This window comes from Zingiber officinale, chromosome 1A (genome assembly GCF_018446385.1).
Source record: "Zingiber officinale cultivar Zhangliang chromosome 1A, Zo_v1.1, whole genome shotgun sequence".
NCBI classification, from domain to species: domain Eukaryota; kingdom Viridiplantae; phylum Streptophyta; class Magnoliopsida; order Zingiberales; family Zingiberaceae; genus Zingiber; species Zingiber officinale.
In genome coordinates, this window is record NC_055987.1 from 166,624,392 (window position 1) to 166,633,114 (window position 8,723).

The 8,723-nt window shown below is 34.9% G+C and overlaps 1 long non-coding RNA gene across 1 annotated transcript; it reads right to left on the reverse strand.

Moving 5' to 3' along the window:
* Positions 1–5,186: 5,186 nt before the first annotated feature.
* LOC122012166 lies at positions 5,187–5,995 on the reverse strand. The gene is made up of 5 exons (XR_006120153.1): positions 5,951–5,995; positions 5,664–5,771; positions 5,518–5,581; positions 5,329–5,427; positions 5,187–5,243 (listed from the first exon to the last, which is right to left on the reverse strand). It is a non-coding gene; the product is annotated as an uncharacterized LOC122012166 (long non-coding RNA).
* Between the last annotated feature and the right edge of the window lie 2,728 nt (positions 5,996–8,723).

Below are 8,723 nucleotides of genomic sequence, written 5' to 3' on the forward strand. Positions count from 1 at the left end.
AGGGCCTAGTGAGTGAAGCTAAGCAATTGGAAAATCCTGGTGAGTGAAGCCAAGTGAAAGACCAAGTGAGTGAAGCTAGGTAGTTAGGAAATCCTTGTGAGTGAAGCCAGGTGAAAGATCTTGTGAGTGAAGCTAGGCAGGTGAAAGTCCTGGTGAGTGAAGCCAGACAGTGGGAAAATCCTAGTGAGTGAAGCTAGGTGAAAGTCCTGATGAGTGAAGTCAGACAGTGGGAAAGTCCTAGTGAGTGAAGCTAGGCAGATGGAAAGTCCTGGTGAGTGAAATTAGGCAGATGGAAAGTCCTAGTGAGTGAAGCTAGACAAATGTAAAGACTTGGTGAGTGAAACCAGACACGTGGAAATCCAGGTGGGTCAAGGTTGACCGGACACCTAGTGTCAGGAAGTCTAAGTAGGTCAAAGGAGTGATCGGATACTTGGCACAAGGAAATCCAGATGGGTTAAGGGTGACCGGACATCTAGTGGAAGGAAGTCCAAGTGGGTTATGGAGGACCGGACACTTGGCATGAGACGGTAAGTTCAAGTGGGTCATGGTTGGCCGAACACTTGGTACAAGGAGAAAAGTCCAAGTGGGTCAAAGGATTGACCGAACACTTAGTGAAGAAGTCTCGGTAGGTTAAGGTTGACCGGATGCTAGGCATGAGGAGTTCCAACAGGTCACAGTTGACCGGATGTTGGAATTGGGGCCCTTGAGATTGAGTTAAGCAAGTCAAGGGTGGTCAATAGATCAATTGATTGATTGAACAGAAGCCCAATCGATCAGCCGATCAATTGGGAGAGTGCTACAATAAGTAGCAGCCCAATCGATCGGTCGATCGATTGGGAGGTTATATCGTATGCATAGAAGTCTACTCAATCGATCAGCCGATCGATTAGGCACCGCCAATCAATCGGCTGATCGATTGGCAACTGGAAATTACGCGCGACGTAATAAAGACTGAATCGATCGAGTGATCGATTCAGGACTTTCCCAGCAGAGCACAAAGGCGCTTTGAATCGATCGACCCATCGATTCATGCCTCCCCAATCGATTGGGATGTGACCATTGCGAAGGAAGCGTCGAGTTTAAAGCTGTCTTCCTCGCAGCGACTCAGTAGCTCGACTCTCCAATTCTTGCGATCTTTTCTCACAGGTTCTCACCAATTCTTGAAGTTTCTTAGAGTAAAGTGTTGCTGCACTTCCAAGGTCAAGAGGCGTTCCACACAAGAAGAAGAAGCTAGCTAGGGTTGCATTTGTGTAAAATCTTGTATGATTTTCTTTGTGTTTGCTTCTTCATTTCTTCTTATTGTATTGAGAGTTTGTACAAGACTTCTCTGCCTTCGGTAGTTACCAAGAAGGAGTTATTTCATAGTGAATGAGTGAGTGAGAGTCGGATCCTTGGATTAGTCACATCTTTTTGAGGTGGATACCAAGTAAATTTTCTGTGTTAGCGTTGTGAGAGTTGCTTGAGTGTTTTCCGCTGCAACAATATCATCAAAGCAAGCAACCAAAGTGCGACAAGCTATTCACCCCTCTAGCATCAATCGACCCTAACAATTATCACATGAGATCTTGGGGTCAAAACTTGGTGTGTTCGAGAATGCTCTTCTCCATGCCTTGGTCATTCGCACTAATGGTTAGTAGTCATCTGTGATTACCTTCTCCATATTAACTTAAGGACGGATTGACGGGGTGTTAGGAGTGAACGAATCACCTTTACCACATTTAAATCAAATTATTATTAATTAATTTTTTCTTGCCTAAACCTTTACCTAAGCTAAATCCAAAAAGATCACTTTTTCCCTCGTTTAAACTTTTGTCTAGGAAGTTTTGAACTATGAAAAGAAAAATACCATTTTAAGCAAATTACTTCTCACCCCTACTTATCCTTTTAAATGACCTCTATACCCCTCCTTCTTTAATTGCCTATATATTTTTTTAATTTCATTTATTTATTATTTTGTTTATTATTTTTTAATCAATTTTATTTATTATTTTTAATCGAAATTTTCACTGCTATCTCCTTCTCAGTCTCTCCTTCTCTTTTCCTAAAAGAAGAAAATTATGGATGACTATTTGGATTTATTTTCAGATAGTTGGTCAATTGAGAATAATGTTCCTAGTGGAGAAAGTATCTCCAACAATTGTCGCGATTATACAGCCGAATTTACCACAGATCAGGTTAGTTATTATTGTTGTTTTATGCATATTCATTATTTATTTTATAAGTAGAGAAATTATGTTAAGATTGGATAATGTCATACTTATACATCTTTGTTATATTTTTTTATATAGATATTTGAAAGTAGAGAAGATATGATAAATTGGGGGAAAACAATTGGCCTGAAGAATGGTATTGTAGTGGTTATTAAAAATTCTGCTAATTTAAAAGGTGGTAAGCTGCCAAAGTGCCATCTTATGTATGAAAGAGGTGGAAAATACAAACCGCCACAATATCTAGTTGATGGTCAATCCTTAAAAAAAATATTGGAACTAAAAAATATGAATGATATTTGAGCTACGAGATATGCCAATACCTCTAGATGGTGTGATGTGGGGTTTAAGGTTGTCTGTGATTTTCATAATCATTAATTAGCAGAATATATTGATGGTCATGAGTATCCGTATAAGTTAAAACTTATAGAGAAAGAATTTATGTTCTACATGGCCAACAACACCATACATCATGAAATTCTTAGTATTTTAAAAGAAAGAGTGTTAAACACAACGGGAATCAAAAGCATTTATAATATCATTTTCACAAACAAATCTGCTAAACGGGGCGATCTAAATTCTATTCAGTATGTCTTGGAGCAATTAATCAAGAAAGAATACTTCCATAATTATCGTATAAATCTAGACACCAGCGAAATCACAGATATTCTTTGGGTTCATCCAAAAAGTCTAGAGCTGTCTATCAACTTTTCGTCTATGTTGATCATTGATGCCACATACAAGATCAATGAGTATCAGATGCCACTATTGGAGGTTGTGGATATCACATCCACAATGCGAATTTACTGACTTATATTCACATATCTTAGTAATGAGAGGACTGAACAACTGACATGAGTATTAGGTACCTTAAAGAAGTGGATGGTTGAAAAGGAGGCATCGTTATCATTGGTGTTTGTTTCAAATCGAGATTTGGCGCTTATTAATGACATTGAAATATGTTTTCCCAATGCACGTCACATCATTTATATTTGGCACATAAACTAGTACATAATGAAGAATTGTGCCCCTATGCTTGGTTTGGAGTGACAATGTTTTTATATGTCGTGACACTCACTCATTAATTCATCGACACAGTGGTCTTACCAGCATAAGTGAAATGTCATGCGCAAGGAGTATCAACAATTCGAGAGTGTTCTAAATTACCTTTGAGAGACATGGTTATACCCTTATAAAGAGCAGTTTGTTTCAGCATAGGTTGATACATGTATGCACCTCAGGAGTAATTCAAATCAAAGGTATAATCACTTTATATCTTTATTATTTCAATTTTGTTCATTATTGTACTATTTCAATTATTTTCATTCTTAAAACACAATGTATTTTTTTTATTACAGGGCAGAGTCTGCATATACGAGATTAAAGTTATATTTGGGAGATTCCATGTCATCTTTACAAACATCTTTTTTAAAAAAATACAGAAGATGTTGAGAATTCAGTTCAGGGATATTACAAAATTATTTTGGAGATCTCTCAACATTCCATGTCATCAATATTTACATGGTGACATTTTCAGTCAAATGAGGTGTCGGATTTCATTAGAGACAATGGAATTGTTTTCTGGTTGGCTAAAATGCATTGAGGAAGCATCTCACCAACTAGCTGGCAGATGCAACTGTTCTATCAAAATTATATACAGATTGTCATGTGAGCACGATCTTGCACATTACAGTTATTTTTTCATTCCAATTCCGCTATAGAATATCAACACTCATTGGAGGAGATTGTCTATACACGTACATTGGTTTAATGACGAGAGAGCATGACCCAACAGGACATTCCACATTGTTGAGATATTAGATGGGATGAATCCACATATGCAAGAGCATATGATAGATAATTTTTTCGATATGATAAATCCATCTCAAAGTATAGTTCGAGCTCCTTCGTACAACGCAGAACATAGAGGTCGACCTACAGGTACAGATAAGCAAAGTAGACATCGCATACCTTCTTTTGCAAATGTATCCACTTCAGGATCTAGGGTCACCGACTTCAACATCTCGAGGGAGAGGAAGAAGTGGAAGGGGGTCGAAGTTTTGCAATACTCAAACGACCCATGATCACTCTCCAATTTCACCCATACATGATACTTTTATTGAGAAATTATTTCTCACACTGTTAATATTCAACCTAACAGTCATTGTGGATTTAGGGCAATAGCTGCACTAATTGGCTATGGTGAAGAAGGTTAGTTTCAAGTACGATTAGAGCTTATAGAAGAAATTCAACAAAATAACACTATGTGAAAATCGACAATAGACTTCGGATATTATCCGAAGTAATAGGTAGTTAATTACCGAAGTAGACGCACGTGAAGTAAAAGGGTAAATTTTTTACTGCAGCACACATTACCGAAGTCTATCACCGGTTCAAAACCGGTTCAAAATCGAACCATTTTCGAAGTAAAAAAGCTTTATTACTTCATCAAGACCAGCAAAAATACCGAAGTAATTGTTGATATATTACTTCATAAGTTACGTTATTTGATGAAGTAAAATATATATACGACTTCACAGTTTTTGAATTTTGGTGCAGTAAATGTTTTATTTTACTTCCGTATAATTTAACTTAGTCGAAGTATTTATTATTGTATTACTTCATCGTAGTATAGAAGTAATAGAGTATATTTTACTACAAAAAAAAAATTCAAATGTAGCGAAGTAATTGATACAAACTACTTCCCAAATGTAGCATATTTTACTGCAATACAATTTTAATTGACAAAAATTTATATTATAATATTTTGTTACAACACAATATTTTTTACCATCAAAATTAAACAAATATATCACAAATATGTATCAAATACAATCCAAAAGTGTATTCATAAAAGACATGTTTAACCATAACCCTAAAACTTTTGTATCCATAAATCTCTAAATACATGTCTAAAATTTATATCATAGCCTACACTTAGGCACCCACATAGAAGTAGACGAATTCGCTCCATTCACTTCTGACTTCATCATACTGAGATTGATTGTAATACTGTTTATTTTTTGATGCTGCAAACTAAAACATTAATAGAAGTTTGAGGATCAATAAAAAATAACTCAATATTTTATAAAAAAAAATATTTCATAAAGAAGAAATTCACCTTTCTCTCCAATTGTGGATCTTCATCCAAGACTATCTTTTTCATGAACCGCATCACACAATATCCACATTCAACACCACCATTTTGTTTAAGATTACCCTAATGAAATTGAAAATGTCATACAAGAAGTCACAATCCAAATAATAAAAATTATTAATTGTTGTCTAAAGACATAGTCACAATACATACTGTCAATTGTTTAAAACCTGCTCCTTTTGAAATATCCCTTGATGCATTGTATATCTTGACCCCACTACATTGTAAACAATAGAAAATTATTTTTACAACCTATAATGAATTGAATGCATTCAAAATCAGTATAATCTACTACTTACTTGGTCACAATAGTTTGTCAAGCTTAGTCTCGGTTCCTGTTACTCAAAGAGTCTAATAAATATATCATATTCTTATCTTCATTAATTATAGTCAAGATTCAATGGTACCTATACAAATGAAAATATAAACAGTGGTTAACACATCATTTATCCCAGAAGATTTGAACTCTCCTATGACTTTCTTTTCCAACAAATCATCCTACAATATGAGATTGTAACAAATCAATCCAAAAATTCCAATATTATTTAGCAAGACAATATGAAAATTAGATTAAAAAAATATTTACAATTTTTTCAACGACTTCTGCTATCTCCATATTTGTTATGTTGCCAGATTTATCCTCGTGAGCTTTACACCAAAGTATCGATCTATCAACTTCCTCATTTTCAACAATTAATTTTTTCTCCCTCTATAATTCCAAAAATGATTAGTTACATAATATTAAATATTTGCTTGAAAATGACAAATACAATGCTTCAAAGCTTACCAATTCAGCCTCTAAGACGATGTAACCCTTGTGAGACAGTCTGTGATGATATTTATAATGCATCGTTCGTTCTTTTTGCTTTTTATAAATAACCTACATAGAAGATACATTCATAAACACTTGTATACATTCATAAACACTTGTATGAATAACCACATTTGGTGGCTGGTCAAGAATGGTTGTTCCAATCAAGCAGTTCAAAATCACAGAAGTTAAACAACCTAACATTGGGGAAGTCAAACCAGCTTCTGTTACTGCTGAAGTGACTTGTAGCATTGCAAGTTATAGAGCACATATCAGATCAGAATGGCATTCTCTTAAAGAACATGATGTCTTATTTTTATTGTCAATTAGGCCTCTTTTGAACCTCTTAGTCCAGAGGAAGCCGCCAAGTCATCTGTCCCACAGAGGTTTGGCCTTCAATATGTACATGGATGTGAAATAACTAAAATCCATGATGAAGAACGTGTTCTTATGAAGCCACCTAAGGGTGATCTTCGTACAGTGACAAATGCTCTGGACACAACACAGTATCACATGGATGCTACGGATATTGCTGAAAAAGGTGCAGAAGATGTATATGGAACATTTACCTTTTTGATGCGGAGGAAGCCTAAAGAAAATAATTTCAAAGAAATGTTGGACTCCATAAGAGACCTTATGAATGAGTCTTGCATAGTTCCTGATTGGTTGCATAACATCTTTTTGGGTTATTGTAATCCTGTTTCTGCACAATGGCATAACATGCCTGATCTTTTGGACATACAAGCTAGATAATTATATAGCTAATATGATAAGAATGAATTAAAGAAGGCAGACCAAAGTTAAAATCTGAAGATATTAAAGTAAATAAATAAAAGTTAAAAAATACTACATGCAACTCAAAATATAAAATTATTGGAACTTCAATTTGTGAAATCTAATACAAGTAAGAAGATACAGACCAAAGAGGTTGGTATGTGGTATGAAGAAAAATTTATTAAAATTAACATATTAATCTCTAATGGTATTAAGTTGTTTATAATATGTGTTGGTTAACAAAAGAGTGATCAATAGTTTCATAATTGCATTGTAAATAATAATATATGTTTGTAAATACATAATTGCATTGTAGAGAGAGCTATAAAATGGTCAACCTACATTGCACAACATTTCTCTAATGGATAAACAATCATGATACTCAATTCATAAATTGTACAAGTGTTAGAATAATTATATAATGATTTGTAATGAAGCTTTTAGCCAGCGAAGGTTGTCCAATCGAATGGCAAGTCAAGAGTGTTAAGTGTTGCTTCAAGTTATACAAAGTAGAGGTGACCTAAACTCCTATATCTTACATAGAGGTTGTCTAAAACTAATTACCAAAAAAGAGAATTTTTACCCCGATATATAAGGCTAATTTATGTTTTCCCAAAAAAATGAGTTCTTATAATTAAGATTCCAACTCTTATATTAATAGAAAGTGAGAAATAGGCCTTCATTTCTTGTATTTCAATCAAATAGAGAGGAATCTACAATTCGTATTTTATCTAATAAACCAGAAATACAAGTTGCTGGTCAATTACCATAAACCAAGTGTAGTTGTCATAGTGGAAGTCCATTTTTAAGGGTTGGTCAATTACCATAAATACTAGACTGAATTGATTCAAGTTGCTGGTCAATTACCATAAAGATTGATACATTTTTTGTCATAAAAAAGGGATGGTTAAGTCCATTTTTATCTAATAAACCATAAATACAAGAGTGAAAAAGCAAGTGTAGTTGAAAAAGAGCTTTGTTCTTATGTTTTGTGTCATTCTAAAGATTGAATTAACAATCACTCAAACATTACAAATTCACAGATCAAAAAATAAAAGACAGAATTGACCTATTCAAAGTTTTTCTAGAATTGAACAATACAAATGACACAATTCATCCAAAAATTACCAAATAGTTGGGATCATAATTGTCAAAATTAAGATTAATACTGGAATCAGATGGTCAAAACATGTCAGTATTGATCATATTGAATGGTAGAGTATGATGACGGTTTTGTGGCACTTGGTCTAGGCAGTGGAAAATTGAAAATAATAGCACGGTAAATAATTAATCAAGACAAGTTGTGAGTGATTGATTGCAAGGCCAGTGACAAAGACTTGCCTGCTCAAATTCATTCATTCTAAGGTTAATCGAGACCAAGAGCAGAATGACAAGGTTGAAGAAGATAGGAGTTGCGATTGGGTGAATCATTATTTTTTTAACAAACAAACAAATTAAAAAGAAGAGATATCTATAGGAAGAACATTAATGGTACAACATAGGAAAGAAGGGGTCAAGAAGGAAGAAACCTAGTGTCGGATGACTCTCGGCGTCAGGAAGAAAATGCAGAAGGAGAACCTGTTGTTCGCGTCGGAGAGAAACATCGAAGGAGGAGGTAGCCGTCGGGGGGAGGGGCACGAAGGAGAAGGCTAGTGTCGAGTGGTTGTCGCGCGTCAGGGAGAAACTGCGTCGGGGAGAAAGCGATGAGGAGAAAACGCAAGAAGAAAAGGGCAGATTAAGGTTTAGGGTTCGGTGAAAAATCCTTATAATAAAC